The following is a 20,320-nucleotide window of genomic DNA, read 5'->3' as shown; positions in this document are numbered from 1 at the left end:
TGCGTCTCCAGCCAAATAGGAAATCAGGAAGGCCACCCTGGCTTGGTTGGTGAGAAAGAGCTTCGGCTTACAGTGGAAGTGTAGCATGACTTGAGTCATGAAGACCTGGACCTTTTGTAAGTCTCCATGAAACCGTTCTGGGGGGGCCAAAGGAACATGTGCCGGGATTTCTACCACCACCTGGGGGGTCTGCGGAGGAAACGGAGTCCCCGCATCGAAGGGGTTTCTCTGGAGACGATCTATTCGTGCGTGTAGTGCGGCTGTTTCTGACCTGGAAGCAGCTAACTCTACTTGTACTTGGGCTAGTGCGGTAACCACGTCTTCTAAGGTGGCCATGATCTAGATCAGCGCTATCGGGAGGAGAATTATTCGTGGGCCGAATATTCTGTCGTGTTCCCGTAGGTTTCCTCTCCTCAGGATGTCGCTGATGCTCTATGGGGTCCACCTTCCATCTGCCCCTAGTCCAGAGGATGTGTAACACACTCGGACGGAGGAGGCAGGTGAGCGAGGTAAGGAAGGATAGGGACGGCTGGGAGGGAGATCTGAAAGAAGACAAATTAACAGTGAGCTATGGAATCTCCTACCACCTCCCCGGGTTCCCTTCTCTGGGTGGCTCTCTCTTACCTGTCGTCTCCTCCCGCCTTATTGCTGGGGATTAGGTGGGGAGTGCGGCCAAGGTGTCTGTTAGGCACTAGTATCAGGGAGCCGGGAGCGACTCGCTTTGTCGAAGCGGATTGCCTCGATGAACTTAAGGGGGCACCCAGCACCGTTACGGTACTGTTGTGTCCCGTCGGGGGTATCCCCGCCACTGGGGGAGTTGTTGCAGGCGGTTGCTGGCGGTCGTGGCCGAGGTGGTGGTGATGGCGCTGCCACTCAATGCTCTGGAAACCAGCGAGCAGAGGAGCACAACCTCGTTGTCTTGCGGAGGCCCGGAAATCCTTGGGCGATGACCGGGTATGATGCGCTGCGACTCAATGCTCCAGGAGGAGCCGGGAGCAGAGGAGCAGAACCCAAGGTGGTGCAGCCCGGAACTCCGTGGGCGTTGAGGGTGTCGCGCTGAGGCCCGAAAATCCTTGGGCGCTGCTGGAGGCGTTGCGCTACCTTTCAGTGCTCTAGGATGCAACCGGGGGTCAGGACAGGAGGCGCTACTCAGGAGTCGTCGACGGGGCGAGACTCAAGAAGCCAAGGTACGCAGTTCCAGCCGAATAGAACTACCAATGCGTATCTGCATAGACGGGAAACATCCGGGAATATTCGGCGTCGCCCTCAATGGAGTTTCGGCCTATATGCGTTCTCGTTTGTGTAGGCTTGTCACGTGGGGCGGGTCTTTACCTGAGAATTCTGGGAATCGTAGTCCTTTGTCCATGAGCGGCTGTACCGCCGTAGTTCGGGTGTTCTAGATTGCGGCACTCAGCGCATTACCGAGTGTACAGAGAAATCGCATCACATAAATTGTTCAGAGTTGACTGCAGGTCTCTATGCCCTTATGAGTTGCAAACATTGTTAGCAAGATAGAGCAGTTTTGTTAAAGAAGGACAATGTTTCTGCAGTAGCATATATAAATTGCTTAGGAGAGGCGAGACCTTCAAACCTGTCAGACTTAGCAAAGAAACTCTGGCTTTTTTGCTTGGAGCACAATATCAGCTTGAAGGCAAAGTATTTGCCTAGAAAAGCAAATGTGTCTGCGGACTGGAATTCAAAGATTTTTAGGAAGTTCAGCGACTGGAAATTGAGCGCGGCCTATTTCAGGAAACTGTCAGTTTTGAGGCCCACTAGATTTCGACCTCTTTGTGAGCAGACTGACATTTCAACTGAAGAAGTGCTACAGTTGGATACCACACTCAGTTGCTCTAGCAATGAATGCCTTCTTTCAGAACTGGAAGGGGTCCTACATTTATGCATTCCCGCCATTTGCGATGATTCAGAAGGTTCTTCAGAAGGAGAGGCAGGAGAGATGCTTCTCCCTTGTCCTGATTATTCCCATTTGGGTATCACAGGCGTGGTTTCCAATGGCCTTGGCGTTAGCTTGTGACATTCCCTAGTTCCTTCCTGTCGCACAGGGTCTATTGAGAGACGTGGACAGAGAGGAGAATCCTCTGGTTCTGTCAAGGACTTTGAGCCTTCTTGCTTGGAAAATTTCAGGGGATATAAATAGATGTCAGGCCTTTCGGCTGAGGAACTTCTCGAGGAGTCCTGGGCTCCAGGAACACGCTACAGGTATAAAGGATTATGGAAGATGTGGGTACGTTGGTGCTTGGAAAGGGATTTGGTTCCCATAAAGGCACCTATAGTTGAGGTGATGAATTTTTTGGTAGAACAGTTTGATAGGGCCTTAGCCACAGTACGTTAAGCTGCTACAGATCTGCAGTTTCTGCAGGATACAATCTAGTCAATGGCAGGAGCGAGGGAAAGAATGTGATGGTCTGTAGAGTACTTTAGAGTTTAATGTTGAGGAGACCCCCCAAGACTTAAGTATGAGACTCTGGGATGTAAATATAGTTCTAAGTATGTTTTTCTTTTGGCCTGGTAATAGATATTTGGATCTAAGAAAACTTACTATGAAGCTAGCTTCCTTACTTTGCCTAGTCTCCTGTCATAGAGTCTCAGAAGTTAAGGCTTTGGAGGTAAGTAACAGAGTTTATGATGCCTTTGGAGTAACTTTTGAGATAGTTAGGAGAACAATGACAATGTCTGACACCATATTTTTCCATAAATGTGATTCTTGCAGAAAATTGTCTGTTGTAAACTGCGTGAAGGAATATGAATCCAAGATGAGCGAGTTTCGCTCTGGTAGTACTGATCAACTTCTGATTTTTTTTGTGAAACCATTTAAAGAAGTTACCAGTGCAACTATAGCAAGATGAGTGAAATGTATTATGCAATTAGCTGGTGTTGATTTACAGAAGTTTGAAGCTGATTCCAAGAGGGGGGCTATGGCTGGTCAGATATTCTGGAAAGGCGGCAGATTGGAGGACATCTTGAGGGCCGCTGACTGGTCAAATTCTAACACATTTGCAAAACATTATTGTGAGCTAATTGAACATGTCTGATGTGGTTTCAGAGGGCTACCAACATGCATAATGGTAGCCTCTGGTCTTGTAATGAAATAGCCATTCTCCAAATTAAATGCCAATAGAATCTGAATTTCATTAAAGATACTGAGGATTACTTTATCCCGCCCGCCCTCCCGTCACTGAGGTGAAGACTTATCTTTTGTCAGTACACTGGGTAAAAAAACAAATATATATATATATATACATATATCAGGCTGCCGTGAGCAGTTGAAATGCGTTGAATAGGTTGTCGTATATATATATATATATATATATATATATATATATATATATATATATATATATATATATATATATATATATATATATATATATATATATATTCACTGAAAAAACCATAGGTTTCACACATGTTATAGTTAGCTGGACATTTTACTGATAAAAAACCAATGAAATTCCCCCGTTATAGTTACTGTAGGCAACTATAACTCACGCGACCGCAATCCTCTGCTGATGCTAATACTGTATTTAGACACTTATTTGCCCATGTCTTCTTCCATTAAATTTTAGCTATACATATATTACAAATATTTTTTTTTCATAAAGACACATATGTCATCAGCAGAGGATTACGATCGCGTGAGTTATAGTTGCCTACAGTAACTATAACGGGGGAATTTCATTGGTTTTTTATCAGTAAAATGTCCAGCTAACTATAACATGTGTGAAACCTATGGTTTTTTCAGTGAATTTGCAAGGTTTTTTAAATGCTAATTCCTAACTATAACGTGTGTGAAACCTATGGTTTTTTCAGTGAATTTGTACGGTTTTTTAAATGCTAAGTTACTTTACGCCATTTGTGGCGTGCGCGCCCACTTAACGCAGTTCGTTCCGTGCGCGCTAGGTGCGCTTCGCGCACCGTGCGCGCACAGTGAGCACGCGGTGCGCTTCGCGCACCGCGTGCCCACGTTACGCTAGATGGGCCATGAACGCACGATGCGCTTCGCGCACCGTGCGCACATGGAGGACATATGATGAGCATCGTTGTGACAGGTAAAATATATGTTTTGTTTAGCTATAATAAGCCATGCACAAAAGGTGCCCTTCGGGCACCTTTTGCACACGGGGTGGGGAGAATGTGGATATTTTTTTTTTTTTTTTATTATTTCTTACCGTACGCGTACAGTAAGCGTAATCGGCGAAATTTTCGAAAAAATTAAAATTGCCTTTTTTCACTTGGGGGATCGTTGGGGACTCCCTCGACATGGCTAGGTGCTTGGGAGCTGTGTAAACAGCCCCTTTACATGTTTTTGCACTTGGTTTTTCAACCCCCTGTCAGAGTGCGAGAGAGAAAATGGCGACCGCCGCTTCCTGGTTTCGACCGATTCGAATGTTTACTAAGATCTAAGGGCCAATCAGAATCGCGCTCGCGCACGCCACCGTACGCGTACGGTAAGCGCACCGTAAGCGCACCGTACGCTGGCTCAGATATATATATTGATTTAAAGGCTATTTTCTCAGAATCTACAGAACAGATTTACACCAAACCTACAAAAGGCACTTCCTTGACCTGAGGACTACCTCTCTGCAAAATTTCAAGTAATTCTGTTCAGCCGTTTGGGCTGTAGCTGTGTCTAAAGGTCCTATGGAAAAATGCATGGGAAAAACGCGTTTTGGGACCCCCCTTTTATCTCAGCCCCCGCTTGACGAATCCCCCCGAGACTTTCAGGGTAGGAGCGGAGCGTAGCGCCCCACCTATTTTGAAAAATTCGCGAGGATTCGTCAACCGGCGCCAAAGTTATTCAAAATAGAATGTTGCGGATTTCCTATGGAAACGTGGTCCTAACTATAACTACCTACTGGCGACCGCCAGTAGGTAATATATATATATATATATATATATATATATATATATATATATATATATATATATATATATATATATATATATATATATATATACTGGCGTTCGCCAGTAGATAGTTATAGTTAGGACCGTGTTTCCATAGGAAATCTCAAAATTCTATTTTGAATAACTTTGGTGCCGGTTGACGAATCCTTGCGAAATTTTCAAAACTAATGGGGTGCTCCGTTCAGCTCCTACCCTGAAAGTCTCGGGGTGATTCGTCAAGCGGGGGCCGAGAAAAAAGGGGGGTCCCAAAACACGTTTTCTCCATGCATTTTTCCATAGGACCTTTAGACGCAGCTACAGCCCGAACGGCTGAACAGAATTACTGGAAATTTGGCAGAGAGGTAGCCATAAGGTCAAGGAAGTGCCTTTTGCAGGTCTGGTGTAAATCTGTTCAGTATTTCCTGAGAAAATAGCATTTAAAAGCATATCAATATCTATACGCGCGCAGGGTGCGCGCACCGTGCGAGCACCCTAACGTGCGCGAGCGTAATTCTGATTGGTGGTTACATGTTAGTCAACGTTCGAATCGGTTGAAATCAGGAAGTGTCGGCCGCCATTTTGTTTGTTTTCAGTGCGAGAGTGAAAAAGGAAGGTGGCGAACGTGAAAAGGGGGCAGGGTAGAGAGTTCCTGACCCCCTAGCCTTTGTCAGGGGGTCCCTGAAGGACCCCGAAGGCAAAGAAAAAAAAAATGTTAATACGTAGTTTATTGTAAAATAAATATATAAAAAAATAATAATACATAAATAAATTAGCATTTAAAAAACCGTACAAATTCACTGAAAAAACCATAGGTTTCACACACGTTATAGTTAGGAATTAGCATTTAAAAAACCTTGCAAATTCACTTAAAAAACCATAGGTTTCACACATGTTATAGTTAGGTGGATATTTCACTCGTAAAAAACCAATGAAATTCCCCCGTTATAGTTAGTTCAGATAACTATAACTCGCGCGACCGCCACTCTATCACAAGGATGATGTCATCAGTGATGTCATGAGTGATCCCACTGACCATGTCATGAGTGATGTAATATGTGACGTCATGAGCAGTGGATATCGGGCGCGCGAGTTATAGTTATCTGAACTAACTATAACGGGGGAATTTCATTGGTTTTTTACGAGTGAAATATCCACCTAACTATAACGTGTGAAACCTATGGTTTTTTAAGTGAATATATATATAAATATATCCAATGGAGGTCGCCAGTAGGTAGTTATAATCTGGACCAGAGTTTCCATAGGAAAAGCATTTTTTGTTTTGCAAAGAACTTTGGCGTCGCTTGACGAATCTCCACGAAGTTTCCGGCGAACTTTCCTTTTTTGGCTCCGCTGTGTTGAAAGTTTCGGGGTGATCCATCAAGCCGGGGGAAAGAAAAAAGTGTGGGCCCAAAACGCATTTTCCCCATGTAAAGTAAATGGGGTTTTTCATTTTTTTAACACGACTACAGCCCGAACTGCTGAATTGATTTACACCAAATTTGGCTGAAAGCTAGAAGTTGGTCCATAAAGCGTACTTTTTGTGAGTTGGTGTAAATCTGTTCAGTAGTTTTTTAGATATCTATCTTTAAAAAATATAGATATCTGGGGACGTGAGTCCCTGCAGTGGACTCGCGAAACCTACTAAAATGTATTTGGCTGTCAACACTTTAACCAGGAAATGTTGGCAGTCATCTTGGGACTGGGCTTGAAGCCGAGTACCAGAAAAGAAAAGGGGGCAAGGTAGGAATACCCTGACCTCCAGATAACAAAAATATGGCCAGGCTCCCGTGCGTCTTTTTTCTAAAGCCCCTGGGTGGGCCAAGTCCCAGGGGCATGGTTGAAATAAAGGATGGGGGCGCACTGGGCCCCTTCCTCTGGCTATTGAAAGCCCCGGGGAGCGCCACCTCTGCTTTCAACAAGTGAGAGCATAAAATGCTCTCGCTGTTGAAAGAAGAGCATGTCTGTTTCCCTGCCCGCTGTGAAGTGAGCAGGAAACAGACATTGCTTTGAGATCCAGGGAGTTGCATGTTAGCAGCTCCCTGATCTCAAAGCAATTTCGGCTCCCGCGGGAGGCCTTGAAGCTACCCCTGGGTCTCCAATTAAGGGTTCTGGCCCTACAGGATAGGGGCAACGGGGCCAATATAGGCACGGGGAGGGGCCTGACTGCCCCCCCACTTAAACAAAAAAAAATGTATGAAGGCCTGGTCCCAGGGTATGAGGTCCCCAGGGCTGAAATTGGCCCCCCTCTCCTTTAAAAAAATATATATATATTAAGGCCCCCCTCACTTGTTTAAAAAAAAAATACAAAATAAGAGGGGCAGGCCCCGGTGGATGGGTCCCCGGGGCTGAAAATCCTCAGTGGAGCGCGGCAGGACCCCACTCCCTTTTAAAAAGAAAAAACGAAAAGAACAAAAAAGCGCAGCTCCAGGGGATGGGGTCCCCGGGACCCAAAAGGTCCAGGGAAGGGGGGGGCATGCAGTCCCTCCTTCCTAAAATAAAATCAATAGAGTTTTAGTTTTAAAAGCTGCATCTAGCCGGAGGCCCCACCCCCTTACTCCACTACTCTGCAAACATGCCCTCTGATGCGCTGCTGGTTGGTGGAAGAAGTCCCCGTGGTTTCAGAGGGTCCTTAGGGGCCAACAAGACCTCCTGTTACCTCCAGTAAGCCCCACACAGTGGGAATGCTGAGAGATGGTCGGAGGCCACGCCCCCTTTCACCACCACTCTGCAAACGCACATCTCGGCATGTTGCTGGTGGGATGATGAGGTCCCCTTGCCTCCTGAGGGCCTCAGAACTAAAGTGGACTTCTTCCCCCAATCAGCAGTGCCCCAGGAGACACGTTTGCAGAGTGGTGGAGAATGGGGGCGTGGCCTACTACCAGGTCTCAGCAATCCTGCTGCGTGGGACCTACTGGAAGTGACAGGAGGAGTAGTTGGCCCCCAGGGACATCCTTGGGGGCCAACTACCCCTGCTGTTATCTCCAACAAGTCCCACACAGTGGGATTGGTAAGAGGTCTTCGGAGGCCACGCTCCCTTTCTCCATCACTCTGTAAACGCAGCTCGTGGTGCACAACTGGTTAGGGGATTAAGTCTACTTTACTCCTGAGGTACCTTGGGGGCCAAGAAACCCTCCTGGTAGCACCTGGAAGTCCTACACAGAGGGATTCCTGAGAGCTGGTTGGAGGCCCAGCTCCCTTTCTCCACCACCCTGTAAACACGACTTCTAGTTAAAAAAACATAGAAATTCACTGAAAAAAAGCAAAGGTTACAGGGACATTATAGTTAGGGAATAAAATTTAAAATGACTTAGAAATTCACACACAAAAATAAAGATTAAAGAGATGTTATATTTAGGCTCAGGTTTCACTCGTACAAAACCAGATAAATTAAGCAGTTAGCTAACTATAACTCGTGCCCCCGCAATGCTTATCACCTCACATATTACATCACTCATTACATGGTCAGTGACATCACTGATGACATCACCCACAGAATCTCAGACGCACCCACTCACACCTGAATAAAATCCTTTCATACACCCACTCCAACTTCCACAATACCATTCCCAAAACCATTGACACACCCATACTAGTATTTACATACCCATTCAGATTCATAGGTCTACACACACATCCACTCAGTCACCCATACAGCCACTCATACACCAACTCACTCACTAACACAGACACTGATATATCCACTCATACATACATACAGCCACTCACACAATGTTGGTCACCCATAGAGCTACTCACACACCTACTTACTCACTCAGAGTCAATCACACAGTCTCTTACTCCCCTATACAGCTATACATACACCCGCTCACTTATTCATACAGATACTAACACATACTCACTCATCTATACAGTCGCTGACACAAAAACACACTCACTCATACAGCCACTCTCACAATTACTCTCACACAGTCACTCATATACTCCAACACTCACCTATACTGCCTTTCACATATGCATTTACTCACCCATATTTCACTGACATATCCATTTACTCACCAACACAGCCATACACATACTCAGTCACCCATACAGCCCCTCAAAGATGCACTCACTAACCCTTACAGCCACTGACTCACCCACTCACTCACCAATGCAGACAGTCACACACTCCCTTACCCACCCACACAGACACTCATACACCCATAGAGGTACTCAGACAACCAATCAATCACCCAAACAGCCTCTCGTGTACCCACTCATAAACCCATATAGCCACTCACATACCAACTGACAGACTGATAGACATTCACACAACCTAGTCACTCACCCATACATTAACTGAGACACTTAATCACTCACTTATACAGTCAGTTACACACCCACTGAATCATCCATAAAGGCACTCATATACCCACTAATTCTCCGTACACCTTGGTGTAATTATATTTAACACTCATAAACTTTTAAAAAACATTCACAGTCACTGGATGATGTCATCAGTGATGTCATTTGAGATGTCATGAGTGATGTTACTGACCATGTCATGAGTGATGTAATTTTGTGAGGTCATAAGCAGTACATTGCGGGGGCGCGGGTTATAGTTAGCTCAGCTAACGATAACTGCTGAATTTCTCTGGTTTGGTACAAGTGAAACCTGAGCCTAACTATAATCTCTCTGTAACCTTTGTTTTCTTCAGTGAATTTCTAAGGTTTTTTTAATTCCATTTCCTAACTATAACGTCCTTGTATATATATATTTACTGAAAAAAACAAAGGTTACAGGGACGTTATAGTTAGGCTGACATTTCACTCGTACAAAACCAGAGAAAGTCAGCTATCATAGTTAGCTGAGAGACCTATAACTTGTGCCCCGCAATGCACTGCTTATGACCTCACACATTACATAAGTAATGAAATGTTCAGTGACATCCCTAATGACATCTCAAATGACATTACTGATCACATCAGTGACGACATCATCCAGTGACTGTGAGTGTTTCTTAAAAGTTTATCAGTGTTAAAAATATATACCAAGGTGTATTGTTGAATCAGTGGACGTATGAGTGACTGTATGGATGACTCAGTGGGTGCGTGACTGACTGTATAAGTGAGTGGTTAGGTGTCTCGGTGAATGTATGGGTGAGTGAATGGTTGTGTGAATGTGTGTTTATGTCTGTCAGTTGATGTCTAAGTGGGTGTATGAGTGTATTAGTGGGTATGTGAATGGCTATATGGGTGATTGATTGGTTCTCTGACTATGTCTATGGTTGCCTGGGCGTCTGTGTTTGTGGGTGAGGAGGTGTGTGACTGCTTGCATGGCTCAGTGAGTTGGTGAGTCAGTGGCTGTATGGGGTACTGTTGCGTGTGTGAGAAGTTGTATTTATGAACGTGTGTCTGTATGACTGTGTCGGTGATTGAGTGCAGGTGTCAATATGGCCGAGTAACTGATTATGTGAAAGGCAGTATACGTGAGTGATGGGGTATATGAGTGACTATATGCATGATCGAGTGAATGTGAGAGTGGCTATATGTATGGGTGCATGCTTCTGTCAGTGACTGTATAGCTGAGTGAGTATGTGTTACTATTTGTGGGTGTGTAACTGGGTGAGTAAGTGGCTGTAAGATTGTCTGTATGGATGAGTGTCTAGGTGTGTGAGTAGTTCTATGGGTGACTTACTCAGTGTGTGAGCACCTGTATGGCTGCATGAGTGTATATGTCAATGGCTGTATTAGTGACTGAGTGGCTCTAAGAGTGGCAGTATGGGTAAGCGAGTGGATGTGTGTGTAGATAAATTAATCAGTGAGTGGGTGTGTAAGTACTGGTACGGCTCTGTGAATGAGTTTTTGAATGGTTGTGTGGGAGTGGCAGTGGTTGTATAAAAGATTCTATGGGGTGTGAGTGGGTGTGTCATAGATGCTGTGGATGATGCCATCACTGATGTCATCAGTGGTGTCATTTGAGATGTCATCAGTGATGTCACTGACCATGTCATAAGTGATGTAATATGTGAGTTCATAAGCAGTGCATTGTGGGCGTGCAACTTATAGTTAGCTCAGCTAACTATAACGGCTGAATTTCACTGGTTTTGTACGAGTGAAATGTCAGCCTAACTTTAACGTTCCTGTAACCTTTGTTTTTTTCCGTGAATTTCTACGTTTTTTAAAATGCTAATACCGAACTATAACGTCCCTGAAACCTGTGTTTTTTCAGTGAATTTCTAAGGTTTTTTAAATGCTAATTCGTAACAATGACGTCCCTGTAACCTTTGTTTTTTTCTGTGGATTTCTTAGTTTTTTAAGGAGTAGTCGCATTTGCAGAGTGGTGGAGGAAGGGGATGGGCCTCCGACCAGCTCTCAAGAATTCTGTTGCGTAGGACTTACAGGAGGTACCAGGACGGCCTCTTGGCCCCCAAGGTCCCTCAGAGGGGAAGTAGACTTCAACCCCCAACCAGTAGTGCATCAGGAGGCACGTTTGCAGAGTGGTGTAGAAAGGGGGGCGTGGCCTCCACAGAACTCTTAGCAATACCGCTGTGTGTGACTTACTGCAGGTAACAAGAGGGGTAGTTGGCCCCAAGGACATCCTTGTGGGCCGACAACCCTCCCTGTTACCTCCAGTAAGTCCCACACAGCAGGACTGCTGAGTTCTGATAGCAGGCCACGCCCCCTTTCTCCACCAGTCTGCAAACGCACCTCCTGGCGCTCTCTTTTTTGTGGGATGGAGTCCCATTTAGTGCTGGGGGTCCTTAGAGTCCAATTAGCCTACTGTTACCTTAAGTAAGCCCTACACAGTGGGATTGCTGAGAGGTGGTCGCAGGCCATGCCCCCTTTCTCCACCACTCTGCAAAAAACCCTCCTGGTTTGCTCTTGGTTAGGGGATGAAGTCCCCTTGCCGCTTGAGGGTCCCTGGGGGCCAACTAGCCCTACTGTTACCTCTAGTAAGCCCAACACAGTTGGATTGCTGAGAGTGTTCAGAGGCCACACCCCCTTTCTCCACCACTCTGCAAATGCGTCTCCTGGCGCACTGCTGCTTGAGGCAAGAAGTCTACTTTACTCCTGAGACCCTCAATAGGCAATAATGTAGAATGTTAGCCTCCGTGCCTTTAATGAAATTCAGATTCTCTTGGACTTTAATGTGGAGAATTGCTATTTAAACTCTCCAAAGTCCAACGCTTTCCCTACTGTTGCACAGACTGCAGTGAGAATAGCAAGTTTTACCTCTTCGAAGTCCAACTCTTTCCCTACTGTTGAACAGACTGGAGTGGGAATAGTAAATTGTACACCCCAGAATTCCAATGCTTTATCTACTGTTGCACAGACTGGAGTGGAAATAGTAAATCTTACCCCTTCGAAGTCCAACTCTTTCCATACTGTTGCACAGACTGGAGGTAAAATAGTAAATCTTACCTTTCCTAAGTAAAATACTTTCCCTACTGTTGACCTGTTTGGAGTGGGATTAGTAAATATAACCCCTCTGAAAGCCTACGCTTTCACTACTGTTGCATAAACTGGAGTGGGAATAGTTTCTCTATAAAATAGATTGGAGTGGTGCACTCCGCAGTTTATCTGTGTTCTCTATGACTCAACCTAGCTATCCACTTTTTCAAAAAAATATATGCGTGCTACACAGTATTTGGAGGCAGCCAATCCTCCATAGACTAACTGCAACTAGTGTCCAAGTAAACGTGTACCTGAGTAAATGTGTGCACAGCTGTGTGTGTATCAACAATATCAAATAAAAGCTTTACATTTTGTCAAAACAAATTACAAACAAGTAATTAAAACATTTGTTTTCATTCTTGTTATATTACACATATGTATTTTTATATATACATCATCTTGTGTGATTTTCCCATTTTATCACTCGTTCAAAGTATACAGCAAAACAATCATAATACACAGTAACAGTAGAAATCAGTATATCTTTGGAGTAACTCCATCTTTAACCATATGTTGCCCTATGCATTTCGGGACATGGGGTCCCTTCTTTAGTGAATAATTCACTTTTCGGGGAATTAAAGTACCGGAGACGGAGTAGGTTGGACGTAACCGGGCGCAGTTTAAGGACAAATCCTGGGTATTCTAATGAACAATACGAGATTTCCATTTATGATGTTGTTGTCGTTTAAATAGCAACCGGAAGACTCCGTCTTATTAAGGCCCCTGAGGAAGGGACCCCGTGTCCCATATCAGAGGGCCAGGGGAAAAGGGGGCCCCCCCTACGGGCCCCCAAGTCTCTCCGCCCCCTCCATCCGCCCACCATTATAATGCAGTGGGCGAACATGCTCGGACGATGGCGGTGGGATGGCCACCAACGGCTTGACGGTGGCGGTCCCACTGCCATCGTAATGAGGCCCATTTTCTCAACTCCTAGTAGATATGGCACAAACAGAGGCAATATTCCAAAGAAGTGTGTGGGAAGTTCAAGCAGTATCAACAATTTTAAAGTCAAGACACAACACAATAAAAATTAGCAAACCAACTTAGAAATATAAAGAAAAATGTAGTGAGCAAAAAACACCAAGATCATCTAAATGGTATAGGGGAACCACAGTCATGAGGCCCATATCTGCAAGAAAAAGTAAAGTGGCAATCCAAATTCAGGTCGACCATACAGGATGGTGGTCAGATACACCAAGCATGCCATCTTGGTCAAAGATTTTACTGTCTGACTGAGACTTTTAAGTGTATGCCACAATCGTCCAGTGGGGTAAGGTAAGGCTGTTGCCCTAAGGGTCCCCCAAGTCGGATTTGTCAAGCTCTAATTGAACTCATTGGTTTTGGTACCAAAAGCTCAAAGCAGTCCAAGGTTGTTCCTAAGAATTTAGTCACGTTTTTGGAAATCAAAATCCTTCAGACGGACAACGCTAGAAGCTGTATCTGGGCAAAGTTCACAGTGAAGTCCTGCTGAGCAAGTTTCAGTGCAAAGGGGGCAGACCTGGTGTTCTTGTCTGATGTGGATGCAACCTCCCTTACCAAGCCTCAGCACTTGTCCCAGCCCTTCGAGGTTGGAAAAATGACTAAGTTCCAAGTTTCCTCAATGGCTGGAAAAGTTCTTTTTTTTATAATCAATTTTATTGATTTTATGAAGACCAACTAAAGAAAACAATACCAGCCATTAGCATAATTTTCAGTGCAAAACAAAGACAGGATAATATTACACCAGCATACAGAAACTGACAGACAAGGAGAAGATCGCATCGCACCCGTCCCAGTCCATAAGTGCTCCTCTGAGATTATCAATCCTCTACCACCTGACCCATTTGCCCCCCGTTCTACAAAACTTCTTCGGGCAGCCTCTGGCCTCGTACATGGGCCGCTCCTGTGCAGCGCACCAATCCACCCCCTGCGCCAACGCACCATGGTGGGTGCAGCCGAGTTCAGCCGAGTTCAGCCAGTTGGCCACAATGTCTCTTTTGGCCACCATCATAGCTGTGTTTAGAAAGAGTTTTTCAGCTCTGGAACCATCCATCCCCTCGGTGATACCCAGGAGCACGTTCATTGGGCTAAGGGGAACCTCCCAGCCCAGGACCTCAGTGAGCCCCCCGTTATTGATTCCCAATAGTGCGTGATTGCGGGGCAAAGCCATACATTGTGATAAAAGTCAGCCTGGGGGTAGCTGCAGTGGGGACAAGATGCATCAGGCCGGAGCCCAGCGCAATGAAGATGCAGAGGTGTGAGGTAGGCAGCGTGCAGATAGTATATTTGAACTAGACGAAGCCTTGCTGAGGCTGTGACTGCTTTAGGAGCCATCAATGCGTCTCTCCAATCAGCGCCATCCAGGGACTCAAGCCAACCCTCCCATCTGCCCCTGGGTTGGGATAGTGAGTTGGGGGTGTTATTTGTGAGGGAACGATAGATACGGGAGATCCCACCCTTCCCCAGGTTACCGGTCATGACCTGGGCTTCTGGCGGACTATATTCAGGCAGGCAGGTGTCCTCTGAGATATGAGAGTGGAGGGCATGGCATAACTGCAGGTATCGGTAAAACTGGGAAGCGTGGAGGGAGTAACAGGTCTGCAAATGCTGAAAGGTGCGTATATGGTTCCCGCCCTAGACATCACCCAGTTGTGAAATGCCAGTGAGATCCCATGCTCTAAAACCAGAGAGATTGGCGACTTCCCGAAGCCATGTACTGCACCACAGTGGGGTATACCGAGTCAGTTTATCCGACCAGTGGGTGTGACGCAGAGAGGCTCGCCAGGCCAGAAGCACTCGCGAGTGACCTCAGGCAACGTTTGGGAGATGGTGTTCCCGTATAGCATCCCCTGAATGTTAGACAAACTCAGGTTGTGCAGCTCCAAGCAATATGTCGGGTCCGACCAGCCGCCATTAAACCAATCATGTACGGTAAGGAGTCGAGTCGCTAAATAATAAAGGTATAGATTCAGGCCGCCATCAAAGTGTGGGATCTGGCACTGGGCGAGGGCCAGCCTCGGCCTCCGACCTCCTCATAAGAACTTGGTGGCTAAGCTGTCCATCTCCCGGAACCACGACCGTGAGAAGGAGAAGGGCTTGTTCTTAAGCATATAAAGGAATCTGGGCAGAATCATCATTTTAAAAAGAGCTATTCTGCCCAAAGGGTTCAATGTCAGCGTTTGCCATTTGAGGAGGTCAACACAAACCCGTTTCACTAGTGGGATTACATTGAGTGACCAAGCGAGGTCGGGGAGGAGGGCCAACCAGATCACCAGGTATTTGAATGACTGTCGCCGAAGGGGTATCGACGACTGCCAATCAAAGCACTCTCGAGAGAGGTGGAGGGGGACCAGAACAGATTTGGCCGAGTTCAATTGGAGGACAGAGATTCGTTCGAAATAGTGCAGGGCCCGGAGGCACCGCGGTCCTGTCGAGCTGGATCTGACAAGAATATCAGAACGTCATCAGCCTAGAGGGCAACCTTGTCCTCTTCCAAGCCAGGCCATCTCCTTACCGTAAGAAGCGGATCAGTTCGGACAAGACATGCAAAGGGATCCATTGCCAACGCAAAGAGGAGGGGCGAAAGGGGATATGCTTGCCTCGTGCCTCTCCTGATGGAGAAAGGGAGTGACAGAGCTCCATTGACCAGTACCTGGGCCCGGGGTTTACAATATAGTGTCCTGACCAGGTTGCGGAAGGAGTTCCAAAACCCATTTCCGTCAACACTGCCTCTAGGTATCGGCAGTCCACCGAATTGAATGCTTTCTCGAAATGAACAAGAAGAAGAGATAAATAGGGGGTCAATTGTTGCCGATTCGCGAGAGCAAGGGGAGACGTCTGAGGCAGTGTCTGGTTCCCCGGGAGGGCATGAATCCACACTGGTTGGGGTGGACCAGTTTGTCCAGATATGGATGTATGAGGTTGGCTAGGACAGAGGCGAATATTTTGAGCTTTGGGTTAATGAGGGAGATGGGGCGGTAGTCAGAGCAATGCTTCGAGGGAGGCTGGGACTTAGGGATCACCACAATGGTGGTCAAGTCCGTCTCAGGACGAAAAGAGCCGTGGTCAGCCGCTTCTTGATACACCTCTAAAAAGTGGGGAACCAGCATGTCTCGGTAGGACGCATAGAACTCCTGCGGAAGTCCGTCTGGCCCTGGTGTCTTACCCGCGGCCATGCGTGAAATGGCGCCATTGATCTCTTCAGGGGCGACCGGAAGGTCTAGCTCCTCGGCCTCAGATTCACTGAGTCGCGGAAGGGGGAGCCGTTCACGCTGGAAGAGTTCTGGGAGTGAGAGATTGGGAAGCTGTTCAGAGTAGAGAGTAGCGTAATATGTGGCGAAGCATAGGGCCACTGCCACGGGGGTCCGCTGGAGCACCCCATCTGAGTCAATCACCTCAGGGATGATACGGTTGGCCATAGGATAGGTGGCCAAACGATTTTTTTTTGTTATAAATATATTTATTGTTTTCAATAAACAAGGAACAGAGAAAAAATAAACACAATATAATCTGGCACATACAGGATACACATTTTCTCAGGTGTCCATCAGGCAATTATGAACCTTGGTCGCTCATGTACACTAACAAGGCATTCTGGAGCTATCAATACTTATTCCAATTCACATAATCGGAGCACTCGTTCGAGCCTCACGGATTGATGTCTCCCCTTACCAATACAGGCAATCAAAAACAAGGAGGATCTTAATAGGGACGCCTGAATTTTACATTCAATCAACCAACCAGATATACCCCCCTCCCCCACCTCCCAACCCTCCCCTCTCAACGTGGGTCACAGGACAGGATAATATATATTCTATAAAACAGCGTAGTACGTCACGGTGCATCAGTCCTGTACAGCATGACTAGACCTTAGTGTACTTAACAGGGTAATTCTGCTACAAGAGAATAGGATGTAGTCAGGGAAAACAGGCTCAGTCATACAGTGCTAAACATGGGATTATCGGGGCAAGCCCTGCGGTTCACTAAATGAAGAATCGGCATCTGTGTCGGCCTCTGAGGTTTTCAACAGCAATGTTAGCGCTTCCCATGCCCGTGTGGCCTCCAATGCTTTCTCGTTATGTGTGCGGGTAGCTGACTGTAACCTGATGGTGCCCCTACCTTCCGCCCATTTAATGAAATTAACCCTCCACCTCCGAAAACTCGGTCCCCTCTTAGACTTCCAGTGTGCCGTGATATCCCTTTTGGCCAACAGGAGACTCAGATCTAAAAACTTGCTAGTGATTTTGGTCCTAGAGGTGTGGGAGAACCAGTGAAGTAAACAAGGCCCAATAGCATGTTCAAATATCTCGCTCCGTAACCTCGCACAGCACCTCCATCACCTCTTCCCAATAATTCTCAAGTTTGTGGCAGCTCCACATCATATGACGGAAATCCGCCCCTTCAGAGTTACAGCGCGGGCAGTGGGCAGAAGTAGTATCAAAATATCTATTAATCTTTTCTGGAGTAGGATACGCCCTGTGTAAAATAAACATTTTTACCAGTTGGAAACAAGCATTCCTAGTGCTTTTCCATGGGCGCTCAATCAGCTCAGCCCACACCTTTTTTTTTTTTTTTGTAAAACATTTTTATTGCCATTTATAAACAGTTACACACATAGGCACAGATGATATCGCTATTGTCATATAGGCTTACATAGCATGAGCGCCCATTCGCATCCCTTTCGGTCCCTCAATCTCGTGGGCCCACGGGCTTCTCGCCTCTACTCTGAATTGGGCTGCAGGCATGTGTCCGGGATCTACATCTGGGCATGCCCTACTGGAGCGCGCGCTAGTCGCCGCGCCGCAAGGGGGCCGTGCAGTGTGATTAATCCCCTGTGAGGTGTATCATAGAGGCTATAGGGCTGCAGCCACTAACTAACCGTCAACTAACTGGGGATAGATAAACTAGGGAAAAGGGTGCACTATGTCGCGGACCATGAATACTTGTAGCTATGCGCCTGAGAGCTGGACCATCGTATGGGACAAAGTCGGGGTGGTCGCGGATGCGGGGGAGGAAGGGGAGTCAGGGGAGGCGGGAGCACCGATCACTGCCCATATGGGACATGGCGGTGGAACCTGTGGTGTCTACCTGTGCGAGCCACCGGGCGCTTGGGCTGCTTGTGAATTTCCCGGGGTGGGCTCCGGATACGTGGGCGCCCCCGGGAGGTCAATCATTCTTGGACCCGCCACAGCTGCTGTTTTCTGCGCGAAAGCGTGCATTAGCATGGCCCATGGCAGAGAGATCGGGTGTTTGCGCATCCCCCGGGCCTCCTCTGTTCTGAGTGTTGTTTCCTCTGCCTTGCCCCACTTCTTGACTGCACCCACCCATGCCGCTAGGGGGGGACCTCCCGGCGTCTTCCAATGCATAGCGATGCATCGTTTGGCTAGGAGCAACACCAGGAAGGCATACCGCCTTTCTACCTTCTTTTGTTTATGTCGCCCATGGATGCCCAGTGCACACGCCTCCCATGGATCACTGACATAATATCGACTACAAAAATATAGACTTACAAAAATATCGATGCCAAAATATAGAATGCCAAAATATCGAAGTCCTATCTCCAAACAGGAAATTACAAAAATATCGAATCCTAAATATCGTTGTAAATAATATAGTTAGTCAAAATATCGAATTTTTTAAATGTTTTAAAAGTAATGTTAAATTAATGAAATAATACATATAATTAACTGACACATACTTAAAAATACTTAAATAACAGTAAACTTAATGAATAATTAAAGTAAGTAAAAAAAAAAATTAATACATATATCTTAACGTGATATTAATTAAAAATATTCAATATTTTCTGTGTAGGATAGCGGGCGCGTAAAATTTACTATTACCACTCCAGTAAGTGCAATAGTAGGGAAAGCGTTGGATAGCGGGAGGGTAAAAATTACTATTCCCACTCCAGAGAATGCAACAGTAGGGAAAGCGTTGGATAGCGGGAGGGTAAAAATTACTATTCCCACTCCAGACTCCAGAGAGTGCAATAATAGGGAAAACATTGGATAGCGTAGGGGTAAAAATTACTATTCCCACTCTAGAGAGTGCAACAGTAGTGAAAGCATTGGATAGCGGGAGGGTAACATTTACTATTCCCACTCCAGTGAGTGCAACAGTAGGGAAAGCATTGGATAGCGTAGGGGTAAAAATTACTATTCCCACTCCAGAGAGTGCAACAGTAGGGAAAGCGTTGGATAGCGGGAGGGTAACATTTACTATTCCCACTCCAGTGAGTGCAACAGTAGGGAAAGCGTTGGATAGCGTAGGGGTACAAATTACTATTCCCACTCCAGAGAGTGCAACAGTAGGGAAAGCGTTGGATAGCGGGAGTGTCAAATTTACTATTCCCACTCCAGTGACTGCAACAGTAGGGAAAGCGTTGGATAGCGGTAGGGTAAAAATTACTATTCCCACTCCAGAGAGTGCAACAGTAGGGAAAGCATTGGATAGCGTAGGGGTAAAAATTACTATTCCCACTCCAGAGAGTGCAACAGTAGGGAAAGCGTTGGATAGGGGGAGGGTCAAATTTACTATTCCCACTCCAGTGACTGCAACAGTAGGGAAAGCGTTGGATAGCGGTAGGGTAAAAATTACTATTCCCACTCCAGAGAGTGCAACAGTAGGGAAAGCGTTGGATAGCGTAGGGGTAAAAATTACTATTCCCACTCGAGAGAGTGCAACAGTAGGGAAAGGGTTGGATAGCGGGAGGGTCAAATTTACTATTCCCACTCCAGTGAGTGCAACACTAGAGAAAGCGTTGGATAGCGGTAGGGTAAAAATTACTATTCCCACTCCAGAGAATGCAACAGTAGGGAAAGTGTTGGATAGCGGGAGGGTAAAAATTACTATTCACACTCCAGAGAGTGCAATAATAGGGAAAGCATTGGATAGCGTAGGGGTAAAAATTACTATTCCCACTCAAGTAAGTGCAATAGTAGAGAAAATAATAAATGTATTTTTATTTTTAAATTAATTAATTATTAATACAAAAACAAGTATTACAATTAATTACCAATCACACAAGAATTGATTA

General features: G+C 46.1%; 1 protein-coding gene across 1 annotated transcript in view; it reads right to left on the bottom strand.

The window, feature by feature from the left end:
• The window catches only part of LOC146789978 (tektin-5-like), an 881,871-nt gene that overhangs the window by 794,175 nt on the left and 67,376 nt on the right, over window positions 1–20,320 (bottom strand). The window lies entirely within an intron of this gene.

Source organism: Triturus cristatus, chromosome 10 (assembly GCF_964204655.1).
Source record: "Triturus cristatus chromosome 10, aTriCri1.1, whole genome shotgun sequence".
Taxonomy (NCBI): Eukaryota; Metazoa; Chordata; class Amphibia; order Caudata; family Salamandridae; genus Triturus; species Triturus cristatus.
The sequence above is the reverse complement of the archived record's forward strand: the minus strand, read 5'-3'. Positions and strand labels throughout refer to the sequence as shown.